General features: G+C 36.0%; 1 protein-coding gene across 11 annotated transcripts in view; it reads left to right on the forward strand.

Annotated features, from left to right (window-relative positions):
* Nucleotides 1-25,908, forward strand: part of NLGN4X (neuroligin 4 X-linked) — a 190,191-nt gene that overhangs the window by 17,662 nt on the left and 146,621 nt on the right. For 6 of the 11 annotated variants that reach the window (XM_009683700.2, XM_009683708.2, XM_009683706.2 and 3 more), the window contains exon 2: nt 13,809-13,892. The gene's annotated coding sequence lies outside the window, so the exon portion shown is untranslated. Of the gene's footprint in view, nt 1-8,629; nt 8,804-11,543; nt 11,709-13,808; nt 13,893-25,908 lie in introns of all 11 variants that reach the window. The other 5 variants (XM_009683701.2, XM_009683704.2, XM_068921679.1 and 2 more) reach the window with 3 other exon arrangements.

Consider the following 25,908-nt stretch of genomic DNA (forward strand, 5'->3'; position numbering starts at 1 on the left):
GGCTCTGGATCGATCTCTCAGTTTCTGCTCATAGCATCTATACCCTTTCTTTGACTTTGGGAACTAAAATACAAAATGGCCAGCGTATTCATAATTCATTTACACCTGGATATTGCTGTTCTTCCAAGTAACCAGTAACAGTAGGGCAGAGAAAAACAATTGGCTTTTCAACCTGGTAAGTGGAAAAAGAGTGGCGATATTGGACGCGTGAAAATCATAAATTTATTTTGATGTGACCTATAATCAACATCATATGATATAGCCTATTGCTGTTTCAGGCAGGAGATCTAAAGATGACTGACAGTATTGAACAAGCAAGGTCTTGTTGAAAACAGAACATTCTAAATATGGAACAATGATTTTATATATAGCCTTACAGTGAGACAAAAATTTTCATTTCTTGCTCTGATGGGACACAAGACAGAATTTATTAGAATTTTGGGAAGCTTCAGAATCTTCAGCAAATATTCCAAAATACTGAAAACATTTTAATGAACTTACTCAGTTCATGTAATAAAGTCTAAATAAATTTACAAACATATTGATTGTCTGTCCTGTAGAAATTTAAGGGCTGTTATTATTATTGTCTTTGTTATTAGCTTGTTCAATTGTTCTGTGCTGTCTGATGCTAATTTTGGAGAAGTAATAGTAAATTTAATAGATTCAGTTAGTACACTGAGTGACTGACTAGCTGAGGAAGATAATCCAATGGCATGGGTTTATGTTTCTGTTGTTGATGTCCTAGGAATACATAATGACTGTTACCTTGTAGCTGCATGGTTCATTCAACACTATAAAAGTATAATGAATAATTAAGTTATAATTAATGAATTACGCTTTATGCATTGGACTAAATTCTTAATAGAACACTAGACAAAACACATTTACTACACAAATATCTCTTGAATATGTAAAACTAAGATTTAGGGCCACGTTCTCACCTGCTATGGCTAGTTTTTCAAGACAGCCTCAAGTCACTAAATGCAATGAAGGCATATAGAATAGTATACTAAATTCTCGCCTCAAATATTTCAGTTAGATGATATTTCAGCATATGCCTTAAGGTTAATGATATAAATCCAAGGAATCTTGTGTCATAATTTCAAGATATTACCTGAGATACTTGTCTACATTTTAATTATCCTGGTTACTTGCCTAAGATTTGTTTAAGGAACCTGAAAATCAGTTTGCTACAACAGGACAATATAACTGGGTATAAATAAGCATAGATAGAGAGCTTTTATTTTTAAAAGAGAAAATAAACTTTTGAAACTAGAAGAGGGATGAAGGTAAAGCTATTACACTATTGTGCATCGTCAGTGTATGTCCCCCCCCACCCTTTTTTTCCTTCAGCACATTCAGCAAATTAAAATAAGGGGAGAGAGAAATAATCAAAATTCTGTGGAATAACATAATTTCTGTGAAATAATTAAAATCACTGTGGAACATATGTAGCAAAGAGCAATAACAATATGATGACAGGCTTTGCTACTGATATTATATTAGCCTGCAAATATCATTCAGATGAAGAAAATCAAACACTAGAATTTAGAAATTAGCATATTTAAGGTTGCTTGGGAAAAACAAATTCTTTCAACTTGTTCAGCGAAAAAAATAATTTAAGTAAAGATGCTATCCTTTAATGGGGCCAAATCATAAGAGGATCAAATTAAGATTGTTTTGGTAAATTCAATTTGACTTTTTTAATTTCAGACTTTGCAAAAATGAATAATGTTCTTTTAACTTTGCGAGTATTTTTGAGTTGGTTTTGTATGTTCTTTATGGAATATTGTAAGTTAAAGAAAAATAGAACAAAAAACATGTTGTATTAAGTACAACTCTTGCTACACCTTCTATAACATAGCCAAAGTTTCAAGACTCAGCATGAGTCTGGAAGCGAAGAGGGCGGTTGTATCTCAGGTACAATTCCCAACTCTTAGAGGGAACCTGGTTTAATTTTCTATCTCACAAACGCCTTCCCATCCCCTGTCCCTGCCTCATTTGCTTCTAGAGATCAAGGAATGGGGTTGATCCAGATGTTTCTGTCAAGACAGGATCCCTTATCTTCGAGTCTCCTTAGGCTCTCTCAGTATTGTAGTAGTGCTGGCAGCAGTTCCCATCACTGCTGTCATGTTGTGTTTTGGCTGCAGAAAGGATACACGTGTTTAATGACTTGCTTTTTCATGCACTATGATTTTGGAAAACTGTCAAAACTTTCCTGAAAACAAAGTGAGAGAAGGGGAAAATGATAGTTTCAAGTAAATCCCAGATAAGCCAGAATGAAATGTAATTGGAGGAAGAAAGGTTCCAGCCAGGAAGAAAAGAAAAGAAAAAGTGGGGACTTTAGATAAAAATTGTCAGTAATTTTTGTTGGTTTTACCTTTGGTTTCTAACGCAAATTCTGGCTGCGCTCAGACTGGAAGCTGGTGGGAGCTTTGGAACAGCCCGGGCAGGGTGAGCTATTGGTAGTTTGGGCCAAGATATGGAATTGCACTGCTTTCCCTTTTACTCTTCATCCCCCTGCCATGTTATAGTATTTGTTGGAAGGAAACCCATATACACAAGAAGGAAAGGAGCTGTGATTTTTAGCAAGAGGACTTCTGACCTAGATGGTGGTGTGAGTGAGGACTAGGGGAAGGTGGTAGACATACAGTCATTATACTGCAGGGTAAGAAGGGCTCTCACAACAGTCATAAGAAACACAGGCTTATGGGTTTCAGTATGTGTTGCTTTTGCTAGCCAGGCTACAGTTGCCAGAGAGAGACTTGAGTGCTTTTCTGTCCGTGGCAAAGAGGCCAAGGGAGGTTCCTACATCCTGTTTCATGTCATGCTGGAAGAAGATGCAGCTGTTTCTCTCCCCTTTTTCTGACCCTATAACTTTCCATTGCTATGCAGGTGATTCTGTACCATGATATAAATTAAGTAGGAAAGAGTTAAAATGTTTCTCCCTCCTCTCTTTTGAAGACAGAACAATCCCTGGTGATATGGGACTGTTCTGCTTGACTTAAACCTGGCTTCTGCTCAGTTTTGCACAGATATTCACTTGAGATGTGGGAGATCATGGTTCAAGCTTTTCTTCAGTTACTAATACCAAATGACACTGCTGCAGAAGGAGAAACAATGATCTGAGTTGTTGGTGATGTGAGTCATTGGCATGAATTAGACATAACCAAGCACTGAACATCTGCTGTAACCCTTGCCACAGGACTGCTGGTTCCTTTGAGGCCAGGCCAGAGTCTCATTCTGACAGCAGATGCTGTCTTTCTTGGAACAGGTACTCATATTTACAGGTCAAGTTTTAGCTTAAAAAAAACTTTGGAGAAATCAATTTAGTCAATTATTGAATGCTTCTAGCCACACTCAGTCTTTTGAAAGAGTCTTCTAAGATGATCCTGCCAGAGTGCTGTTATATTTTGGATCTGCTGCTTTCCTCCTGTCCCCTAATATTTTTTTGATAACATTATTCTTTTGCAACCACACTTTGAGAAAAGGAAGGAGGCTAGAAAAGCACATTTCTAGAAGGCTAGAAAAGCACATTTCTCTCAGTTTAAATCGTGTGGGTTTTAGTCACTTCCTCGCAGCAACCAGAAAGTCTATTTGAAAAAAAAAAATCAGAAAACAAAACCTATGTATGTTTCTATAGCAGCTATTATAGGAGTTCAAATGGTTTGTGTGTCAGTCTAAGGAGGTTGTGTTTGTGTCTGTCCCTAGTATGTGATGATAACCTCTGCCCAAGTGAAAACTACGTAGAAGAAATAATTTGTTCAATACCTTTCGGAAGGAGAAAGGGCAAGGGTTACAGAAGGAGGCAGCATGTCAAGATAAATGATACCTACATTGTCTGAGGCTGTAGTCCGGTGATGACCACCTGTACATATTTACAACAGTTTGAGAAATTTATTTTCAGGTGTTTGCTCCTTCTTCACCAGCCTGCTTCCAAACTGAGTCTGGGGAATGGAAAGTGCTACTTTGCTTCAAAACAACATTAGCTTACACTCTGCTGTAGATGGCTTAAATTAAGGCAGCTGATGTTGCACTGAAATATCTGAGGATGCTGTGTCTTGTTCTCTGACTCGGCTGTGTGAGTTTAACAATCTCCAACTGAGTGAATGGCACGTACTGTTTCTGCTATGAACCATTGCCTTGTTAGATGTGTTAGGTACGATTCATACGTGCATTTAGCAGGACTATTGAAGTGATCTTAACTATTTAAAATGCCTTCATCCAGCTACTGTTACTGTATTAATTACGTGTTGCTCTGTGTCTCACTTCTATCACTTGTCTGTTTCAGCTTTTATGACTAAATTAATTCTTATTCATGTACAAGATATTAATCTATGTGACTGTACACAAAGTTTGCAAGATACCAAAAGAAATGAGTACTAAAAATCCTAATATATGCATCTTAGGTGGGAGTTAATCTTCATGCAAAATTGATAAATGGGGTAGTAGAGTTAATATCACTTTTAAGAGAAAAGCCCTGATTCTGTCCTACATTTAATTGTGGATTATCAGTGTATGATCTGAACCAAAAGGGGTTATAAGACATCACTCATTACACCAACTGGTATGCTTGGAAAAATGATGAGGTTCTGGATGTAAAAGACCATCTCCTAATGGGAAGACCAAAGCAGCAAACTGCGCTAAGCAAAAGCTGTCAGCAGTTATTCTGAGCATTATCTCCTAAAGAAATGTAGATATAACCACTTTCACAACATAATTAATTCATCAGTTAGACAACTTAAGAGGCACGCCTCTGCAGCAGAAATAGGTTCTAAGGAGGTGGCTCAGTCATGTAATGAGCACTGAGAATAGGACATTGTAGAAATTGAGGGCTTCTCCACAGAAGAGAGAGAAAATAGTAACATGCCATAAAATTGATGCGTCTATGGAGTCTATAATTTTGTGTACTCGTTAGAGGTAAAGATTTAAGTTTTCAGGTTGATCTTGGAGGTTTTAGTGAGTCTGGGTGGAGGATCAGAGCTAAATTTTTCAGAAACAGAAGAATTATTATATAAAAGAAGTATACCACAGGCTTAGGATATGTGGAGGATTCTGCCGTGGGTGAAACTGATGATTGCACCAAGAAGGGTGTGCTCTGCTTTGGTTTCCCCATCATCGCTCTGGTTCCAGTTGGAGTTTTGGGGCACATGAACAGTTTACTTGCAGTGAGGAGTTTGGTAAGGTTGCGTTAGGGTGCCACGAAGGCCTAGGGCTCGCCGGGCGGGGGCTGCCGGCGGGGCCGGAGCTGGGCGGCGTCGGGGCTGGAGGAGGTGTCGGCGCTGGAGGCGGCTCCGCGGCGGCGTCGCGGGGCAGCGAGCGGCGGCCCCGGGCGGGGCGGGGCTGGGGACGGGGCTGGGGGGCGGGAGGGAGCAGGAGCAGCGACGGCTGCCCCCTGGTCCCTGGGGCCTGGGCAAGTTAAGAGGTTTTCTGTGAGCGTTTATTTTAGGCATGCAGCGTAGATGGGATAGCTTCTGTGATTTGTTTTACTAAAATAGTTCAATATCTTTTGGGAGTACTGGCATAGTTTAAACACTGTGAAGGTGACAATGGGTAAGAGCTCTGTTCGTAAGACAAGGCAGTCCTTCAAATTCGGTTTAGGACTCTTTACCTTGTACACTTATCTCAAAAGATATGCTGCAATATCTCATTTAAATTTCAAAGGCCAACTTTTCTATTGTAGCAACATAAAATTGGAGTAGCTCCATTTTCTTCACTGTGCATGTCCTATCCCCTGGGAAAATATTTAGAAAGTATAGGGATGCAAATTTATGCAGCTAGATCAGCAAAGACCTAAGTGCAGACAGACTTTGATGAACTGATTCGAGTTTGATTGATTTGATTACATTTCTCTCACCTTAACTACATTTTAACATTTGGGGAGGCGGAGGGACGGACGCAGCTCAGTGGCTTATATTTTGACTGTCTGTTAACCAACAATCATCATATCTGTCACTTTTATAAGAAAACTGATATGTAAATTAGAGCTATGAAGCAAACATTTTCCCTATGAGAGGGTTTTCATGAATGAATTTTCTTTGAATTTTTATTCGCTCTTATATTTTCGTGGATTTTTTTGCCTATAGTATGTGTATTCTTATTACAATTTTGCTGAACCAAAACAATTCACTTAATTACTAAATTTGAAAAGAATGTAAAGAAAAATTTATTTTTTCATTTTTAGGAACACTGCTACATGCTTATATCTATACAGTATGCATGTTGCAGCTTTCTCTTATTGAAAGAACTTAATTTTAAATAGTAAGTTAGACTGCTCTTCTCAAAGCAGCATTAAGCAGTTACATTCACTTCTGTTGAATTTCAGTGTGAACCTTCTGAGCTGGCACAAATCACCTTCTATAAAATTTTGTTGTGTGCCTTTATTCAGCTTTTGGTTATGCCTAGGTGAAATAAAAAGGCTGAATTAAATATGTTGAAGTTCCTTGTATTTAGTCAGCTGTTATGTATAAAAATTTATCTGAACAGGAACATTTTGGATAAAAAAAAAGGTGTATGGGTTTAGCTGTATCAGGTACAATTCCCTACGCTGGATGAGCATGTTTCACCTGGAAGTAGTGAAATAATGCTGTTGGCATAGCTTCTAAATTAGTACCCTTTTCAGATGAATGGATGACACTATCTGAATTGTCATAGAAAAGAACATTTTGAAGGTGGTTTAATAAGCAGAATAGCTAGAAAACCTCTTCAGCTTTAAAAAAAAATTATATCAACAATATTTACTTAGTAGAGGACTTTACCATTTCTTTGACAGCAGTGATTTGTAAGCTGGTGATTGTCAATTGTTGACAGCAACTGATCAGTCAGACAGCAGACAAAGAATCCAGAACTTTGATCTAATTTGTGTATGATCTAGCTATGAAAATTTTAAGAGAATTTCTCCTTGAATTACCTAGGCTTTTAAAGAGAGTCGTATGGGAGAAAGGCAGATATATTTATCAGAGCTTGCTTGTGCACAGAGTGGCATATCTGATTTCATCAAGAGTAATTGCTTTATTTGTAATAACTTGGAAGTGACACAGATAGTTAACGTTGGAGAATAGCAAGAGCCTCACTGTAATAACTGTTTAAGTATCTTTAGGCACATTTCTTGCTGTTACTTTCAGAAACACAGAAACAATATTAAAAGGCCTGAGGAGACTTAACTGTATACTTGGAGTAGATAGATGATCTGAACTCCATGCCACTGGGTGGATTATTCTATCTTCTATTCATCTGGTTCACTATCTACAGTCTCTGAAAGCTATACCTTGACAGGCTTGAGGATTATTATGTGGAGCTCTTGCTGTTCCAGCTGATCTTTAATTTCAGTATGTCTCAGCATGGTCTTGAAGCTCTTTTTGGATTCTGTTCCTTTGACTTCAAGTTTCTCCTTAATCTCATCTTTCTTCAATTTGGTCTTTTCCCCTCCCCTTTGTCCCCTGTCTCTCCTTTAGCTGTTTCTTGGTCTGTTTTTCCTCCTCCTCCTTAATCTCCGGCTTGGCCTCTCTCTTGTCCCTGATTTGAGGCTCAGCCTTTTCTTTTGACACAGGACTGGCACTCTCTCCCCTTCTCTTTGACCTTAGACTTAGCCTTTTTATGTCCTTCGTTTTTAATATATTTTATTTTACGTTCTTTCCTGGTGTTGCATACTCTCTGGCCTGGAGTTCCCCTAAGGGAATGTACCGTTCCGTTCACCATTCAGATTTCTTAACATGGCAAATCACTCTGTTCTGCATCATCAGCATTTCTGTTGTTTGTTTTGCTGTTTTGGGCTCAGATCGCATTAGTGTAATTCTTCCTGACTTCTATATAGCAATTTGCAAATTCTTCAGAAGTTATTTTTGTTAATTTTGTTTTTTAATTCAAAATGAGTCTAACATGTTTGTTTCCAGATTGTTTTTTTTTTTCTAGGTTTCCTTTTTTATTTGCTTGTTTTGTTGGCTGTTGTTTTTTTTTTTTTTTCCTCTCAGCAGTTTTTACCTGCAGTATTTATTTTTAGGTTTATTTGGAAGCTCATTGCACTGCTATTGTCGTCCTTTTATCCTTTTTGTTTTCATTTGTTAATGTTGTTTAAATCTTCAGATTTCCTATTAAGATGTATATCATATGGTACTCAAGTATTTACTCATGTTCTTTCTTCTGATTAGGAGTTTTCATCAATCTTCTCTGCCATATCACACACAATATCTTTCATTTCATAGGTATCATAGTTCGTGATAATCCTGCTGTAACCCACATGAGAAATGTAGCCACATTTTGCCCTTGATCTTATTAGCAAAGAATATGCGGGTATATCGCAATACTTTTGAAGACAGGAAGATTTCTTCCAGAAATAATAGTGCTGGTGTACTTGGAAAAATTAAGTACCATGCCTCAGAAATAGCTTCGTTCCTCCTTCCTCGTCTCCATCCGATGGAGGTATTCTCAGCCTTTCAGTGTCAGTGGTATCTTTCCTCTGCTGCTGCAGTGTTTGGAAGCAGCCCATTTTCTCTGAAGAGCAGTTTTGGATTGTCATTTATGTTAGGCTGTTCTGCTTGCTTTCTCTGTTCATCCTTGGTTTCCGCTAGGTTTCTTCCTGACCTTGCAGACTTTGCCACAGATTCATATCTCTTCTTTCTTTTTCTTTTAGCTTGTCTCTGAAGCCACCCACCTGTTCTGTGGGAAATTCTAGTTGCTTCTGGCTGAGGAAACAATCCCTCACCTCTGACTTCAGAGGAGTGTCAATCTCTTTCCTGCTTTCTCTGAGTATGCTACTGCAAGGGGATCCTTATGGGACAGGCAGCAATCGAGACGAGAGGCGCAGGTAGGTTCATAGGTAAAGCAGACAGAGAAGAAGCAGAGGATCAGAGGAAACTACAATGTTAGAGAGAGAGAGAGAGAGAAACAATACAAGTTCCACCATATCTTCCTGATCTGCTTGAAGACAATAAATGTAAATGGAAATACATCCATTTAGGGTGAGTGTTTAGATGAGAGGCTTCCTGTCTTCTGGCATGCTACTTCTGGTTAAAGCTGAACAGTGAACCTTACTGGTTCCCCCCATAAGATCACAGAATCAAAGAATGATTGAGGTTTGAAGGGATCTCTGGAGATCAACTAGTCCAACCCCTGGGCTCAAACAAGATCAGCTAGAGCACATTGCCCAGCACCCTGTCCAGATGGCTTTTGAATATCTCCAAGGGTGGAGACTCCACTACCTCTCTGGGCAGCCTGTGCCAGTGCTCAGTCACCCTCACAGCAAAAAAGTTTTTCCTCATGTTCAGATGGAATTTCCTGTGTTTCAGTTTGTGCCCGTTGCCTTTTATCCTATCGCTGGGCACCACGGAGAAGAGTCTGGCCCCATCCTCTTGACACCCTCCATTTAGATATTTGTATGCATTGATGAGATCCTCCCGAGCCTTCTCTTCTCCAGGCTAAACAGGACCAGCTCTTCCAGCCTTTCCTCATAGGAGAGATGCTCCAGTCCCCTTATCATCTTCGTAGCCCTTCACTGGACTTGCTCAAGGAGCTCTGTGTCTCTCTTGTACTGGGGAGCCCAGAACTGGACACAGCACTCTGGGTGCGGCCTCCAGGGCTGAGCAGAGAGAGAGAGGATCACCTCAGATTTTCCGTGTTAATGAGTTTCCTCTCTCTTGCTTAAGAGAGAGTTCCTGTACATTTAGCAAATGAGAAGTTACATTTTACTGCCTTCTAAATTGCTTGATACTTACATTTGTTGTAAGTAAAGAAAATAAGGTGCCATCACTTTTTTCTTAGATATCTGTAATTCAGTTAGTATATGTGAGAAATGGATGGTTGTGTTCTGACTTAAAGCCCATAATTTTTGACTCATGAGATAAGTCAGTCGTGTAACATTAGGAATGCCTAATTTTTCCTACTCAATCTAAAGGAAGGTTGAGGTCCGATTTAGATATTTAGCTTTTAAATTCCTAAATTAGGGCAAAAGTGGATTTCGTTTGCATGCTTCTGGCACTCTTCCAGCTGGTATCATGTCCATTTCCTGGTGCAAGATCTATCTTTAGCTTTCCTTTTCTGAATCCCCCCCCAACAGTCCAGACAATAAACAATTGAAAGAGAATCATCTGCTTATCAGCTACTCTGACTTCTGGGCAGTTGATGCTGAGAGAACATCACAAAACTGCCCAGACATATCTACCCATTGTCTTCTCAATGATTTTCTGATTGTAGTTTAAAAAAATTTGAAAAGCTAATTGCTATGGAATGTGTTCCTATATATAAAATGCTTAAATTGTAATTTGGGAAGAGCTTATTAATACAATTGTCAGAACAGAAAAATATTAATTTGCTATGAAACTGAGTCAATAGAGAAAAATATTTGTAACTGACACAAATTTAAAGATGTATGTAAAGATACATTAGCGACTGCATTTAAAGTTTCTGCATTTAGAGATGCTATGTTTTTTCAGAAATACCTCGTGAACCTGACTGCTAAAATTGAAGTTAATTACAATATTCCAGTCATTGTGATGAATAAAATTGAGCATGAAAGACTTAGTAATTCTGTTTAGGTTATGTCTGGCTATTGCAAAACACTGTTAGAGGTTTTCAGTATAGCTGGAGAGATTAGGTCATAATATTTCAGAGACAGAGGTTTAATTTCTCTTAAATATAATGATAGAACATAAGCCTTAGTTGTTTTTAATTGTATTTGCTGTATTGCCTACAAAGTCAGACTGTTGTGATAATTCTATGGAATAAGCCAAACAATAAGGTCAAGTTGAGCAGCATTAAAATTAGGATGATTATAGGACCATCCGATTTAAGTTATCACTGAGTCTTTAGACTGAAGTGTCAAAAACTATTTTTAACTTCAGAAAAATATGCCTAAAAGGACTGCCAAATTCCCTAAACATTTTTATTAGAATTTTATAATTCTGAGGAAATCATTTGTTACAATTATGGAGAATAAAATGTCATTTTTGACAAGAAAATATATACTGAAGACTTCTATATTTTGTCTGACACCTTGAATACTAGTCACTTTGCTGCAGCATGCACCCAAGAACATACTGATAAAAAGGAATTGTAATGTTTGCAGTTGTTTTTAAGAGAACAATTGCCTATCACAGAGATTAAGTCTAAAGGAGAGCTGTAAATAGGCAAGAGAGATCAGTGTGGTTTAGCAGAATATACAAAATCTAAACTATAATCTAGTCATCTACAATTAAAGTCGATCTGGCAAGGAGAATTAGGAGATACATAAAGCAAATAGAATGGAGGTGAAAATGATAAACATGGAGGCACAAAGATAAAGACTTGAAAAACTAGGTCTTCGAAAACCTACTTGACAAATAGCACTTCCTTCATTTATTTTTATGCTTCAGATCTGAGCATTGCTTTGGTGCAATGCGGAGACCTGAGGTGAGTTTTGTTCACTTCCTGCAGTAGGAATTAAACTATAAAGAGTGACAAAATAAAGACATATAAGTTTAAACTTAACTCAGAAGGAAAAGAGTGTTAGGATTAGTGGATATTCACTGACCGGCCATTCCTTGAAACCTTCCTTATTTCTTATATCCTAGATTTAATCATCTACTACTCTCGGAGAACTGGAATGCCTGTCAGAATCTACGTAGTAAGCACTGAAATCTCCAGTAAAAGTGACACTATCATACGGAGAGATTTAAGACATTACTGTAGCTTGGAATAAAGATTGCCCTAAACTTCAACATCTGATTCCTCAATGGGTGTGTATGAAAATTTATGGTTTTGCCAGGCTTCCCAATGCCCTAAGTGTCCAGATGGACACTTTCACTGTTTAGCTAGGATGTATCACAGATTGTTTATTCATGAGGAATTGTGCTTTGCTTCCATATTTTTAAATTTCTCCCTTTCCGGCTGAAATAGGTATATTCAGGTATCCATCCCCTGGTATATATTTTCAGTTTCTAAAATAATCACCTTCTTTATACTCAAGTAAGTCCTGTGTTTGCAGCTCTTGAAATGAATTGTACTTACATTGAATGATGTAGTTGTAGTAAGTCAAAGAATTAATAAGAGCAATAGTTATTCAGTGAGATTAAGACTGTAGAATGTGCCAGTGGCAAGTAAGGATTAAATTCTGATTTTATTTACACCATTGATTTTGAACAAAAATGAATCCCAAAATCTAACTGATTTTTTTTTTTTTCTTTAAATGATATTAGGATATTTGCTGAAATATAGGATGGAAACTCAGTGCATTAAAATACAGATTTTTTATATATATATATATATATTCCTTAGGATCTTCATTGATAACAGCTAATAATTTCTTTTAATAGACTATAACTATATTTATGTACTTAGTGGGTGTTTGTGTGTGTGTGGATAGGTATACTGTTTGTGATGGTAGTCATGTTTCAGCAGTTATCCGGAAGTCATGTCTGTTTCTACTGGAAAATACCATGTAAATGGACTTTGAAAGCCATGTAAATTTGCAGAATATATTTTTCAGCTCATTGCAGAAGTGTTTGTTAATAAGCACTATACTGTGGCCAAATGCGTTGTGTGATTTTTCTGACACAGCATGGTTTGCTTCGATTTTGTTAGGAAGCTAGGAATACTGGATGGCCTAACCCTTGCTTCTGTAATGTGTTTTGAAATTTTATTTTCCACACAAAGTACTTGTCTCTAATGATTAACATAGTCATAAAAAGAACAAATGATATGCAGTGCCTTGGTGCTTTGAGAGAGGTGCAGCAAAAAATATAAGCAGTACATGAATGTCCCCTGAGAAATATGTGCAGCTATCAGTGCCATAAATTCAGCTATGTTGGCTTTTTTGAGGAGAGAAGTATTTCAGCTAATATGGTCTTGGAACCTATTCAAATTAGCTGAAATAACTTTTTAAACACATTAAGGTCAGAGTTTTGAATTGCAGTGTCTCAGGATAGTTCTGACAGAAAGGACTGGTGTTGGAAAATTGGCTATTCATTGAAGTGTCATTTGGAGTGTAAGCTATGGTTTTGAATTACCCATTGGTCCCAAAGAAACTTCTGGGAAATGCATATTGTTATTCTGGCCATCATCATTGCTTTTGTGGAGAGAAAAAATAATAAATAAAAGCACTGTATATTGATGTGAGAAAATAGGTAAGTCCTGGGAAGCTAATTGAACTGTTTGGAACTGAAACAGGCTGTTCTGAGGCTTCAAATATGGAAATCTGATTGAAGAACAGTAGGAGGTGCACCTCTGGCATTTTGGCATAACCTTTTCTGTCAATTTGCATACTATTTAATTTCAGGAAAGAAGAATTAATAGTCAAATGAGATCATATTTCATATTTGAATAATATTTAGTATATGTTTACTGAAATATTTTGTACAGGAATAATGTAAAAAGTGAGAATTTTTTTCTCTTTTATCTTAAAGTACTTGCTTTAGCTTTCATCCGAAATGATTACTTTTTTGCTATCCAGGTTTTATAGGAAATCTATTTCGGGAGCAGAGATCCATCTACAAATAAGAAATATTGCTAGTGATTGTTATGACAGAAGTTAATATACTGTGATCAATATATTTGTCCTCTGGGTATCAATATTCTGAAGTTTTTTTTTTTTTAATCTTGAAAAATCAGAAATATAGCTGAATTCATAAATACTTTTTCTTCATCATTTGTGACTCATAAACTTGGAATATAGGAGAGAGGAATGAATTTTAGCCAACAGTATTTTCTACTTTTATCTTTTATGGAAAGGTGAAAAGATGTAAAAAAGGAAATGCTTGTGGTGACATCTATTTATTTCCGTGTTTGTTTATTTATTTTTCTTCTTTAATTGAACAGCACTATGTATTTCTTCCTAACAGGAAAAAATGCTGCTGCAACTGAAATGATATCATGCTGCTTCTTTTCGGAGGATTCTGAAGGCTTCACAAAAATACGACACAGTGGTAAGTGCTAAAATACATTCAGAACAATTCCATTTTCTGTAAAAGTATATTAAAGACATGAATAATGATTCTCTGTTGCTAATGTTCTCAAATTCATTTGAAGTATGTTTTTGCGTTGTGTATTTGCAGCTAAAATGCTTGTAGTTTCGGGTGCTTTCATACAAGGCGTGGGATGCAATCTATTCCAACATTTGTGCTGTTTATGCGCTTATTCTTGATAAACATGAACTTAGTATTATTTTTCAATTTTGGTAATATTAACTGTGACCAATTAGTCTTTGGTTAAAAGATATGGGATTAAACCTGGCTACTGTAACTTCGCTAATCAGTAACATTTGGGTTTTCCAGGACACGGTGTATTAGATAGAGCTGAAAAATCTTCAGTTTTCAAAATAAGATTAGGGAGGACGTATATAAATGACCAGAAAACAGTTTCTGTGATGCATAGGTCCTCCTTCTCACATTATATGCACTATGAATTTCTAAGCAGATGTGGCTTTTGCTGTGATCATTGCACTAGCTGCAGTGCAATGACATTTCAATTTAGTATAATCATTGGGTCCTAAATACAAGAAGAAGGAATAGTAATATATCTGATATGATAATGAAGTTATGCATAAGCAATAATTCATACTATGCCAGGTTAGTTATGAGATCCAAAGGTACCATTATGTGAAGTGTAAAAATCAGACAAAGAAAATAACAGCTTTGAAAACTCATGTGATTTTTGCATCACTGAACTATGTTTATTCCAATTTGTTATAATTTAAATGACATTGAATAAAGAGCATTTTCTGAACAGGAGCCTGTTTAATAGTTTAGCATGCATGTTGATCATGATCAAAGCTGAACTCTTATTGATTACTATAACAAATAGTATACATATGCATGAATATCATCCATAGGATTCAGTTACATACTCTCGTCAAAAAACATATGAAATTTCTTCAGGATAGAGGCAAGTAGTTGATATAAAGAATCCAAAACTGCCATCAAAGTCAGAATTATCCCTGAATTTATTTTAAACTAGCAGTTTATAGTAGTTTTGTATCATTTTGTACTGGAATTAGCCATAGCCATTTTCCGAGAAAGGAGAGAAAGTATCTACTCAAGACGTATTACAGTACTCTGTGATAATCTGGAAAAGAAATAAAAACCTGCACAGCAGTTTGTGAAGGAAGGCTGGAGGGGACTCTGAGGGAATAGTGTGATTTTAATTTTCACTATTTTCTCAAAATTTTGTTTGCTTATTCTTAATAATGCACAGAAAGAAAGTCAGAGAGGGAGCAGGCGAAGAAAGGGAAGCAAACAACATTAAAACAGGAAAGTGAGATACAGCCTATTGATGTCAGCTGTTTGACTCCCACTCCAAGTTAGTGGACATCAGAAACCAGTTGTGCCTTTTGAAAATTTGCCTGTTAATGTGAAGTGATAATTGGAATATACATAAAAGAAAACAGAAGAGTAGAAATTAAAGTTGTAAATCTGCTCCTAATTTATGTCAGCTTCTCTTCTGCTCGCTAATTTCCTGAAATACCCGTAGTGACAAGCATGTATGTCCATTTGCAAACTCCAAGTAACTTACCTAACACACAACAGAGTTATGCTAGTATATGTTAGGGAATTTGTCATTTTGCCTGGAAGAAGCTTGAATTCTTGGGAGAAGTGTGTCTAGACTCAAACTGAAATGCATCTGAAGACTTTCAGAAAAGTGTAGGACCCAAGGCCAACTAACTTTGATGATCACAGCCGAGTATTTTTAGTGGATCACAGTGATCTGTTTTTATGCACAGAAGAACTCTAAGAATGGTGTGAATCAGTATTTGTGTTGATTCAAAAACTAATTAGGTGTGGTAGCTTAGACAGATTGTTGACAGGTTGCTGTATGGTCTGCTGCTTATTTTTAAGAAAAATGCAGAAAAGACTCCTCATGCCTTTGTCACTTTTTTTCTTGCTATCATTCTCAGCCAAAAATGTGAAAAAACTTCATCATCATAAACTGAAAAGTGTAACTTATTTTTAGAGTACGCAGCAAGTATTTACTGGCAATGCACAAGACAGTAAATATAAAAGCACAAAGTCGACTGTTTGCTTTGTCCTCAGATGTTATCTTGTTTCCCAAGTAGATACTAGTTTAAATGACAGGATTTCATTCTAAAATCCTGACCTGACAGCTGACTGTGCAGATGGAGCCCTGTAGTAGTCTGTGGGATGCTGTGTAGGTTCTCTGATGTAGCCACATACTGTCAGATTCTTGGTCATGTTCTCAAAGTCTGATCAAGCCTTCTGTCTTATATCATTTATGATAACAAATATGTAGGAATAATAAAGCCTTCATATTAGAAAGAAGAAATGAATCATTCCAATTCCAGTCCTGGGAGTTTTAGGAAAGGGATCAGCTCTTAATTCTCTGAGGAAAACCCAGGCACAATATAACCCTCATCCTTGCAGCTGTGAGCTCTCCTCAGTCTCCTTTTCAGCTCTTGGGATCCCACTTTGTTGACCAGAATCTTCTCTTTGCCTCTTGTTTGCCTCCAGGGTTTATGACTGGTGAATGTAAATGGAAACACGCTCAGCTGAGCAGTTCAACTGCTTGTTAAACAGTGCCTTCAACTCTTCTTTCTAGTTTTCTGGTTGATTTTCACTGTATTTGACACTCCTAGATGGAAGAAAAATATTCCCTGCATTTTCTTCTTTCTTTGTGGAAAAATTAGGCTAGTTTTAGCATGAGACTGAAATCCATCATTTAAGTAGGCTCTTAAGAGCTATACTGTGACACAGAGGTTATGCAGACATTGCCTATAGTGCACCGTCTTTCTTCATTCTCCAGATCCTTTCCTTTCTGTTTCAAAATTAGGAGAAGTCAGACAATTTGAAGTGGTGCCTTTTGAAAAGATAACAGGTGTATTTTCCAAACTGAAACATATTGATAAGTAAGACCATGTAATGAAGTTATCAATCAAGTGAATATCCCAGAACTAATAATCTGGTCTTGTTGATTAGTTGTGGCTGATACTCAACATTTCAATAACTTTCACTGAGTAACATAATGAGTAAGCAAGTGAAAGAGAAATAGAAAATAATCATGTTATACATTTCATAGACAAATTCACTTGACTAATTAAAAGTGATTTTTGAAGTTGGGTTATGTTCAATTCAAAGAGGTGGAGTACAAGTTTTATTACTATCTGTAATGGTAAAACTTGAAAATGGTTTACCACCCTGACACTGTACTGTACTGACCAATAAGACTGTGATCATTTTTGTTTGTTTTATGCCTAATTGAACAGTATGGGAAGGGAAGAGCATCTCCCATATCTTTTGGTAAATATCCCTGTAGCTTGCCATTAGCCATTCAGTTGCTAGTTTCCTCAGTATTTATATACAAGGTATAATATATCTGAAAGATTCTCTTTAAGAGCAAGTTTTTGTGTGCTTATGGAGACCCCACGGCTTAATTTGACCTCTGCACACTGAAGTCTAAGTTTCTTTTTGAAACAATTGATAGAAGGAGATCTCTGGGACCATCAACTTCAGTCTCTATCATAGGGGAACCATATTGTGTAATCCTTTTTATACAGGTTATGATGTAGGGTATGAAACCAGGGGCCACACTTCAAAATATGCAAGAGTCTTAAAGTAAATTACCTTGTACACACATGAATAATTATTTTAAATATACATAAACCACTATTTGTTACAGACAATTCAGCATCAGATTTGAAATTTTGGGAGAAAGTTGTTAGAAAATTGCACAAATATATATTTTTGTGCATATTTAAGAAATTATATAAAACTGAACCCTTTTGAATAAAGCTGTCATGGTGACTGTTTTTAGCTGATTTCACTGATGTGTCAGCTAGCCATGTGTGTCAGTGTTTATCAGTCAGCAGGTCAGGAGAATTTTTGAACACAGTTTTCTAGTACAGTTTTAGGAATCCTGTATTAGTTAGTGTGTTACTCTTCCAGCACTGCTCCAAAGGGCCTGGCTCCCCCATAAGTCCAATGTCATACCTGCTAGCCCTACATAGAAGGGTTGAATACTCAGAAACATGCACCTGCATTTCCATTTTCATATTCTGACTGTTTCTAGACTTAATTAAACAGACTAGATCCCTATTGACTAGCTAGGCACCTTGCTCACAGATAGACTACTACATTTAGACACCAAAGATAGGTGTCTGCTATCTGGAACTGAAGGTAATCCCTAGTTTTGGATCTGAAAATATTCATATGTGTGAGGCAAGCAGCAAGTCAAGATATTGGACATCTGGGCAGGCACGGAATCATATCTTTATGTTTGTATGGAAAACATACAAACTGTGAGCTTTTCAGATGCCTCAAATGCTCGCTGGGGTTTTGAGTGTTGCACCCAAAAGTTCACAAATTCTTGTGATTTTGGGCCTCAGAGAACATTACAGTGCAAAACAGGCAAAATTCCCTGAGGTTAGGCACTTCTAGAGTTAAATAGTAAGTCACATGAAGACTATCTGGATCCCATTCTGGGTAATGGAATTTATTGGATTTAACCTCCACCCTATGGAAGTGCATCTCGGGGAAGCAGAGGATTGAAGAGGTAGAAGTCTTCTAAGTGACATGAATGCTGACAAGAGGAGGCCTAGCTGCTCCGTATTGTTAGGAATGAATTTGAGAATGCCAGTGTTGGAGAGAAGGCTGGAGGAGAGCAAAACGGTCTGTGTGATGTTTTTGAAAAGCTTACTGGACACTTCATTTGGCTAAGTATCTTTAAAAATCCTAGTATTGTATCACTTGGGGAAACAATGTAGCATGAAAAATACTGAATTATTTTCATTCTTTGCCAAATGCAGGTAGTCTACCACAACTATGCTAATCACTGCCCTGAAAACAAATTGATACAGCTGTTGAGTGATTAGGAAAATGATGGTAAATTTCTTTCTTAAAAACCCCCCAACCAAGCAACTAAACAAACAAAAAAACAAAGAAAACCCCTAAATAAAACTGCTTTTGCCAGCAGGAATTCAAAGTGCTTATGTATGGAATTATCTTAGAACAGAAAATTATTATGTGATTCTGAAGGAAAATATGTTTGTTTGTATCGGTGAATATAAAATGTATTTAGCTTTAATTGCATGTCAAATTAGACCCAAATCCCAAACTATTGTTCAGCTGTATATTTTAAAACAGAATTTTGTTTTGATTTTCTATTGAAATTGTGAATAAAGTATGTAAAAGCAACATGTTTCTATTGATCTTTTAATATAAAAGCAGAAAGTATCTGAAATACCCTTTCTGCAAGTTTTCATTATCCAAAAACACCTCTCTTTCATCATTACTTTCCATTGTTCTTTCCCGGGGAAAAAGCTTAAAAAAGGGAACACAATACAAATGTGGTAATATTACTATCCACTGCCTGGAAAAAAAAGGTTCAGAATTATCTTTGTGCAGATGACTTTACTTAGGTTAAAGAAAAAAAAAAAGATTTTATCTGTTTTCGGGCATTATAGTCTCTACTTTTTCTCAACACAGATGGACTAGTGCAGTTCTTTTTCGTCTGGTTACAGCTGTGTTGGTAGTGACAGAGGTTCACACACGTGTGCACACAGCATGAATGTGGATATAAACCTTACATTGTTATTCGCAGAAAGTTAGCAACATCGACTTAATTTTTCATATGTTTCAAAATGACTTTAGAAAATAAGTGATGAAGTTTGATTCTCAAAGTTGCTATTTATTACCTTAAAATTCTACAATCTGTGTTGGTATAAGAAATTAGTAATCTGCTACCAAATATCTATTCAAATTCTGTTCTAGTTCTCCATGGTGGAACAAAATAGGTACTAAATCACTCAGTTAATTATAATGTATTTTGCAGTCATTGGAGTTAATATTGTTTAAAAGTTGGATTGCTTCTATGATATGAGACTGTGATTTGCTTTAAAAATATGTAAGTGATATCACTGCGACTACTCTTACCGGTAGAGCTATCTCATGAGTTTGGTTCAAAACCAAGAACGAGATGCAAGCGCTTGAAAATTCTCCATGAATAATGAGCAATCTGACTGTTACTGTATGATTTTGTCTCAATTGTGAAATGCTGTTGAAGAGTTTCAATAATCTGAATTTTCTTTCTTTCATTTTTGCTATTCCTAGTTTAGTAATATTTTGGTATATAAAGTACACAAAGCTTTGTATGGAGCTTTAAAAACTGCCTTTTTCCATCTGTCATCCTCCCTGTCAAAAATGATGTATTTTACGCATGCATGCATACATGTGCACTCACATAAACAAAGTATGACTTGAAATTTAAACCTGAGAGAGGGATAGAAAGGACTCCAGGAAATAACACATTAGTAGGCAAATGAAATACACCTATTTTTAATGAGTGTTATTACCAAAAAATAGCTATTACCATAGGTAGTTTCCAATTAGTTTCTTTTTTTTTTTTTTTGGAAAAACACATTGCAAAACAATTGCTCTCTATTTATAATTAGTAATTCAAAGAATATAAAGAAGTCTTTGTAGCAACAAAAGTTATCTCCATGACCAGCTTTGCCTTTCTGAAGCTGATCTGAATGCTACCCAAACTCACGTAATGGCCTTCCTGTCTTTTACACTGGAATGCGTTTTGTGAGTTGAATGCGTGCACATTACCAACATTCTTTGGGAAAATTAAGTTATCTATACATCTAAAATTCATCTTATTCTGATCCAAGGACTTTAGTCTTGCTCACTTTGGAGAATCACATGTGTTATTTTCTTCATTGACAAGAAAAAAAAAATCCCTCAAATATAAGACTTTCGACAAGGGTATGAAGGATGAATTATCAAACCTATAAATATAAGAAAACTTTTGAAGAAATGTCTCTGATTTGTAGTACTTGCTGATTAAAATCACATCACAGCATAAACGGAATATAAACTAACTTCAGTTTAGCTATAATTCATTCTTTAAAAGATTTATCTCAAATTATATATTTCTGTGTTATTCTACTTTGAAAATGCAAGCTTTCCTTATGAAATTTGAAATCTTTTAATTTGTCCTTTGATTGATAATTGATTGGCTTGTTTGAATGAGTCTTTACCTTAGAAACTGTCTGATACTCCAGGCATGTAAGTAAACAAGTCAGTTTGACGACTATTGTTCATTAGCAAAGATATGCTTATAAATATTTTTTCCAGTGATGGCAAAACACAAATTGTATGTGAAAAAATATTTTTATTACATATGACCCAAGCATTTCAATATATTTTCTTTTAAAGATTATAGTAATTTATCTGAGAAGCAGTGTTACATCTAGACATCTTCATTTAAGAGCAGTTCAACTTTTCTTCCTATCGATTTTAAATAACAGTAGCTACCTTCCTGTTTCGTTAACTGAAGCTAGCAAAAAGGAAAAAGAAAAAAAAAATAAGACCTTTATATTTTTGGCTTATATAATGATGATCAGTCAGTTGAAAAGTGTAGGGGATGGATTATTAGAGACTGACAATGTGCATTGTAACTACAGTTCTGGTTAAAGAAAGATAATTACAACAAATATACTGTATTAGGCCAAATGAAATGTAAAGTAAATATTGTAAAGGCTACTGAAACCATTTTTATTTTAGTATTTTTATGAAAATATTAGTGAAAAGCATCTGACCGAGTGCAGTGGTGTGATGGTGTAATACAAGGTTCATCAAATGGCAGAACTAAAATGTATTTTCCTTAAACTTAGAAGCCATCACAACAAAAAGCAAAGGTGAGAATAGGTGAGCTAATGTGCTACATATAGGTACAACAAATTCATATCTATTATTCTCAACATAAATTATAAACTGATTCAAAAGCAGGATTTGTTAAAGAACACACAGCTGGAGGACACAGCTCTGATGATAATACAGAAGCTGTGCTCTGAGTCTATTAATTTTCAAAGCAAGAGTTCTCAGTAGATGATCTTGACAAGGAAAGTAAATGTATGAGAATTTCCAGCATGGATACTGGAGCTTGGGCAGTATAATCACAGCAATAATATGCAAAATGATTGGTCGTTGCCCAGTGTGAAAGTCTGAACATATCTCATAAAACAGGTGCAAAACAGATTCATTTGGCTTAGTTACACTAGTAGATCTATCAAAGAAGAAATTACCTTTTGACAAATTGTAGGTGAACAGCAGGACTGTAGAACAGGCTTGTATTTGGTTGCAGAAAATTTGCAAATATATGTGTTGGCTATTAAATAGGATGCAAAATATATTGTTAAAAAAGAGTGAAGAACATACAGAATTTTGATTTATAAAGGACGCCATCAGTATCATTGATTGAGAATTTAACATAGTGCAAACTATAATAACGTCACGTTGCTCTCAAGCATTTTAAGGTCTAACCAGGAAAATATTTACAAACTTTTCACATTTTTTTTCGTGTACTGTGGCTTATTCAGACTCAGAAACTCCAACTTATTTTGTTCTACATATAAATATATATCTGATACCAGTCCCAGTGCTTCTGACTGGTTGCTCTGAAATAGCATCTGCCACCAGAGATCAGAGAAAGGAGCAACCAGTGAGGTACTTGGTATGAATGTGTTATACTAAAGAGAAGTGACTTTGGAAAGTTTTATTTTTGCATGCATGGGAAGGACAGTTGTGTTCTTTGGCCACTGAGAAGGGGCTAAGTACTGTAAGGGGGAAAAAAAGAAAATAAAATGTGATGTAGGAATAAATGAATGCATTTTGACAAAGTAGAGGTGAATTTCTGCTATGCTTCAATTTCTTGGCCCAATGTTTTAAATGTTTTGTCACACATTTTGCCATTCAGAAAACTAAAGGAGATACTGTACGTATATGCTACATACACTACATCAGCCACCATGTGTATAATGTTCCACAAAGACTGGAATTTGAAATAAAAATCAAAGTGGACTATGTATTGTGGGTTGCTGAGCGAAAACAGCATCAGAAAATTGTACTTACAGCAAATAAATGCTTTAAGAAGGATTTCAAATACTTTGAGAACCAAAGTGTACACTTTAACATGCTGAAGTATTCTCTGGGGTTCATGTAAGGCAAAGTTTGGATGAATCCAGCTATGAGAAAAACACAGAATTCTGAATCTACTTTTAGGCATTTTGAGATACTACAGTACTGAGGCATCATTTCAGGTTCTTTGTAGATCTGTATGCAGTGCAAGCAGTTGTTCTGCTGACTTTTCTACAATGTTTAGAAGAAAAATAATTAACCACAATGTGAAACCACAATATGTATCCCACTTTTTGCAGCATCACTTTTTGCAAGGATAGATGCTAATGGCAGGGTTTCTAGCAAAAATATTTCTATAACAGCACAAGAAAAGGCAGAGATTCTTTGCCCTCCTCTAGCACCATCATCCTTATTTTGCCACCATAATTTGCTCAACATCTTCAGAGTGCTGCTATTCATGGAATGTCATGAAGGAGGATATGTGAGACGAGTCATAAAATGGAAGCGATAAATATTTTGAGAATAATCTATGAACCTTGATATACAGCCTTTATGCAAGACTGTCATTCAGTGGGATGTTCCCTCATCACCAAGGGAAATATATATATTTGTGCTTAAAGAGAACGCCTGGCAAAATAAAGAATAGCTCTCCCCCTAAATCTGTCAAGGTAGCGAAACAGTAGCACTAAAATTCATCATATTGCAGAAGTGATTTTGCAAAACACATCTGATACCTCAAACTTAGTAATGGAATTACAAACACAAGAAAAGTGTTTTAAGTTGGCCTGGCTAGAAATTTCTGGAAAGAGATATTAATTCAAGAATGCTTCTTATCTGCTGTAAACAAGGGATTGAAGGGGAAGGAGTTTGTTATTTTAATTGCTGAACACTTAACAAATAAATTTGACGAATTAAAGCAAGAAAAAACTTTGTCCAATCTTAAAACAGCTTGAAGAGGTAACTCTTTGATGGGTAGCCAACAAAACGAACTTTGGCACCTCCAGGCTTAAGAGCTTATTGAAATTGAAGAGATGAAATTGCCTAATTTGGGAATTGGTCGAAATCACATTGTGTCATAATGCAGTATTAGTCTGGGAACTCAGCGCATAATGATGACTGCTAATCAAGATATTAAGCAGTGCAAAAACAGAGGTGTTTTATTCTGTCTGGTCATGAGTAGTGCTATCACAATTAATATACCAAAATCTGAAATCTTAAAATAAATACAAGAAACAGTATAAAATAATTTCTTAAACCTCATGTGAGTCATGGTCATTGTTATCTCCACATTGTAGTAGAACAGAAAAGTGAGTAATGTTATCAGTGGACTACACATAATATTTTAGTTCAAACAATTTATATGCACCACGAAGGTAAAGTGACCGCACAATATGAGTTTTGGATGAATTTATAACTTATGAATAAAAAACCCACTGTTTTGGCAACTTCATCGTCTTTTAGAGTACAGACTCTTCAGTGCGTTAAAATATTATGCAGTATTAGCACAACAGGATTCTGAGCTCAGTAACTTCTAGATATTACCACAATATGTTAAAAATTGGTTTGAAAACAAGTGATTAGAGAGTTGTCACACCTTTTGACTTTGATATGATGATGTTCTGGACTGTAACATTGGATTATGTTTGTTTGTTTGTTTTTTCAAGTGAATTGTAGTCAGAAACAAATTTGGGTTCATTTAATATGGATTTTTTTAAAGTCAATTCATGAAGAATTTTATTTAAATTCATAACTACATAGTTTTTAACTATTGCTGTTTATGACTTAGGGGTTTAATGCATAGGCAGGTAATCAGCAAAGTGTTTGGAAATGTGAACTATATAATCAATATTGCCAGAATGTTAGAACAGCACTTGTAATTTTTAGCATTACCAGTGCCTGGTATATAGATAGACCTGATATACCTGATATATAGAAAGACAACCATCTTGGTGCCAGCATTTAGGAAAGATAAGTGTTACAGATATGCTGAAATAGTTTTCAGGTTTCAGTATGCCAAGAAATTGGAGTCAGAGAAATGATGAATGAAGAATGATTCATTAGAGAGAATCTTCTCTCTAATGCATATGGACCAGAATATTACATTCCAAAAGGAAAGTGGTTAGCAACTTGCCAAGGTGATAGTTATATCATCCCTTTGAGGGGGCAGACTTCAAGAAGAGTAGCAGCTGTCTAAACAAAAGCAAAGAGGATATTTGATTTTCTTGTTCTAGAATCAGTAAAAATACTGCTGACGAAACATATGTGCGCTTTCCCACCACCTTAAAAATAAATAATTATAGAGAACAGCAAGCAATGCCTTTAGATGATAGCTCTCTCTCTCCTGCCAAATAAAGCATTATAGAAGGAATTATTTTGATGAATAAAAGTGTAAGTCAGATCAGACAGGAATTACTGACATATCTCCAATATGAAGTAGAATAATCTTCTCCTCTGTCAAAGGGATTTAATTGTCTGCCCTGACCTCCATCTGTTCTATTAATTGACTGCATTAGTTTGTGGTAGATATTTTTGGTTGATATTATGTTTTATTAGTAGGATTTCTTAAGATGATATAATGGTAGCACACAGGAAGCTGTAACTCTTGCCATGTGGCAAGGTATAATTTTTCAATCCTGACCTAAATCAGCTGACCTAGCAAAATAAAAATAGATCAGTTCTTCCTAGTCAACTTGAGAGCTACAAATTGTTTTTGATTCTATTGTTTCTGCTGTGTCATCCCATATGAATATGTTAAAAAGCAAAAAACCAACCAACCAACCAAACAAAAAATCAGAAACCCTTTACAAAATAAATAAAATCTATTCTATGTTGACTGAATTGAAGAATGTGAGAAATAGGTGCATATGTTTCTGTACATATCTTACATATATATAAAAAGGGAAGAAAGGAAGCTGGAGAGAAATAACCATGGAGAAAAAGAGACCTCTAGGAAGGAGTTGTAATTTGGAGAAAAGAACAAGTTAGTGGAATGCACACAGTGAGAAAGATATGGGAATCAGACATGAAACTGAGACACCATGTGCAAAAGACAAAATTTGTAGAGATATTTTGA

The sequence above is a fragment of the Struthio camelus genome, chromosome 1 (assembly GCF_040807025.1).
Source record: "Struthio camelus isolate bStrCam1 chromosome 1, bStrCam1.hap1, whole genome shotgun sequence".
Classification (NCBI taxonomy): domain Eukaryota; kingdom Metazoa; phylum Chordata; class Aves; order Struthioniformes; family Struthionidae; genus Struthio; species Struthio camelus.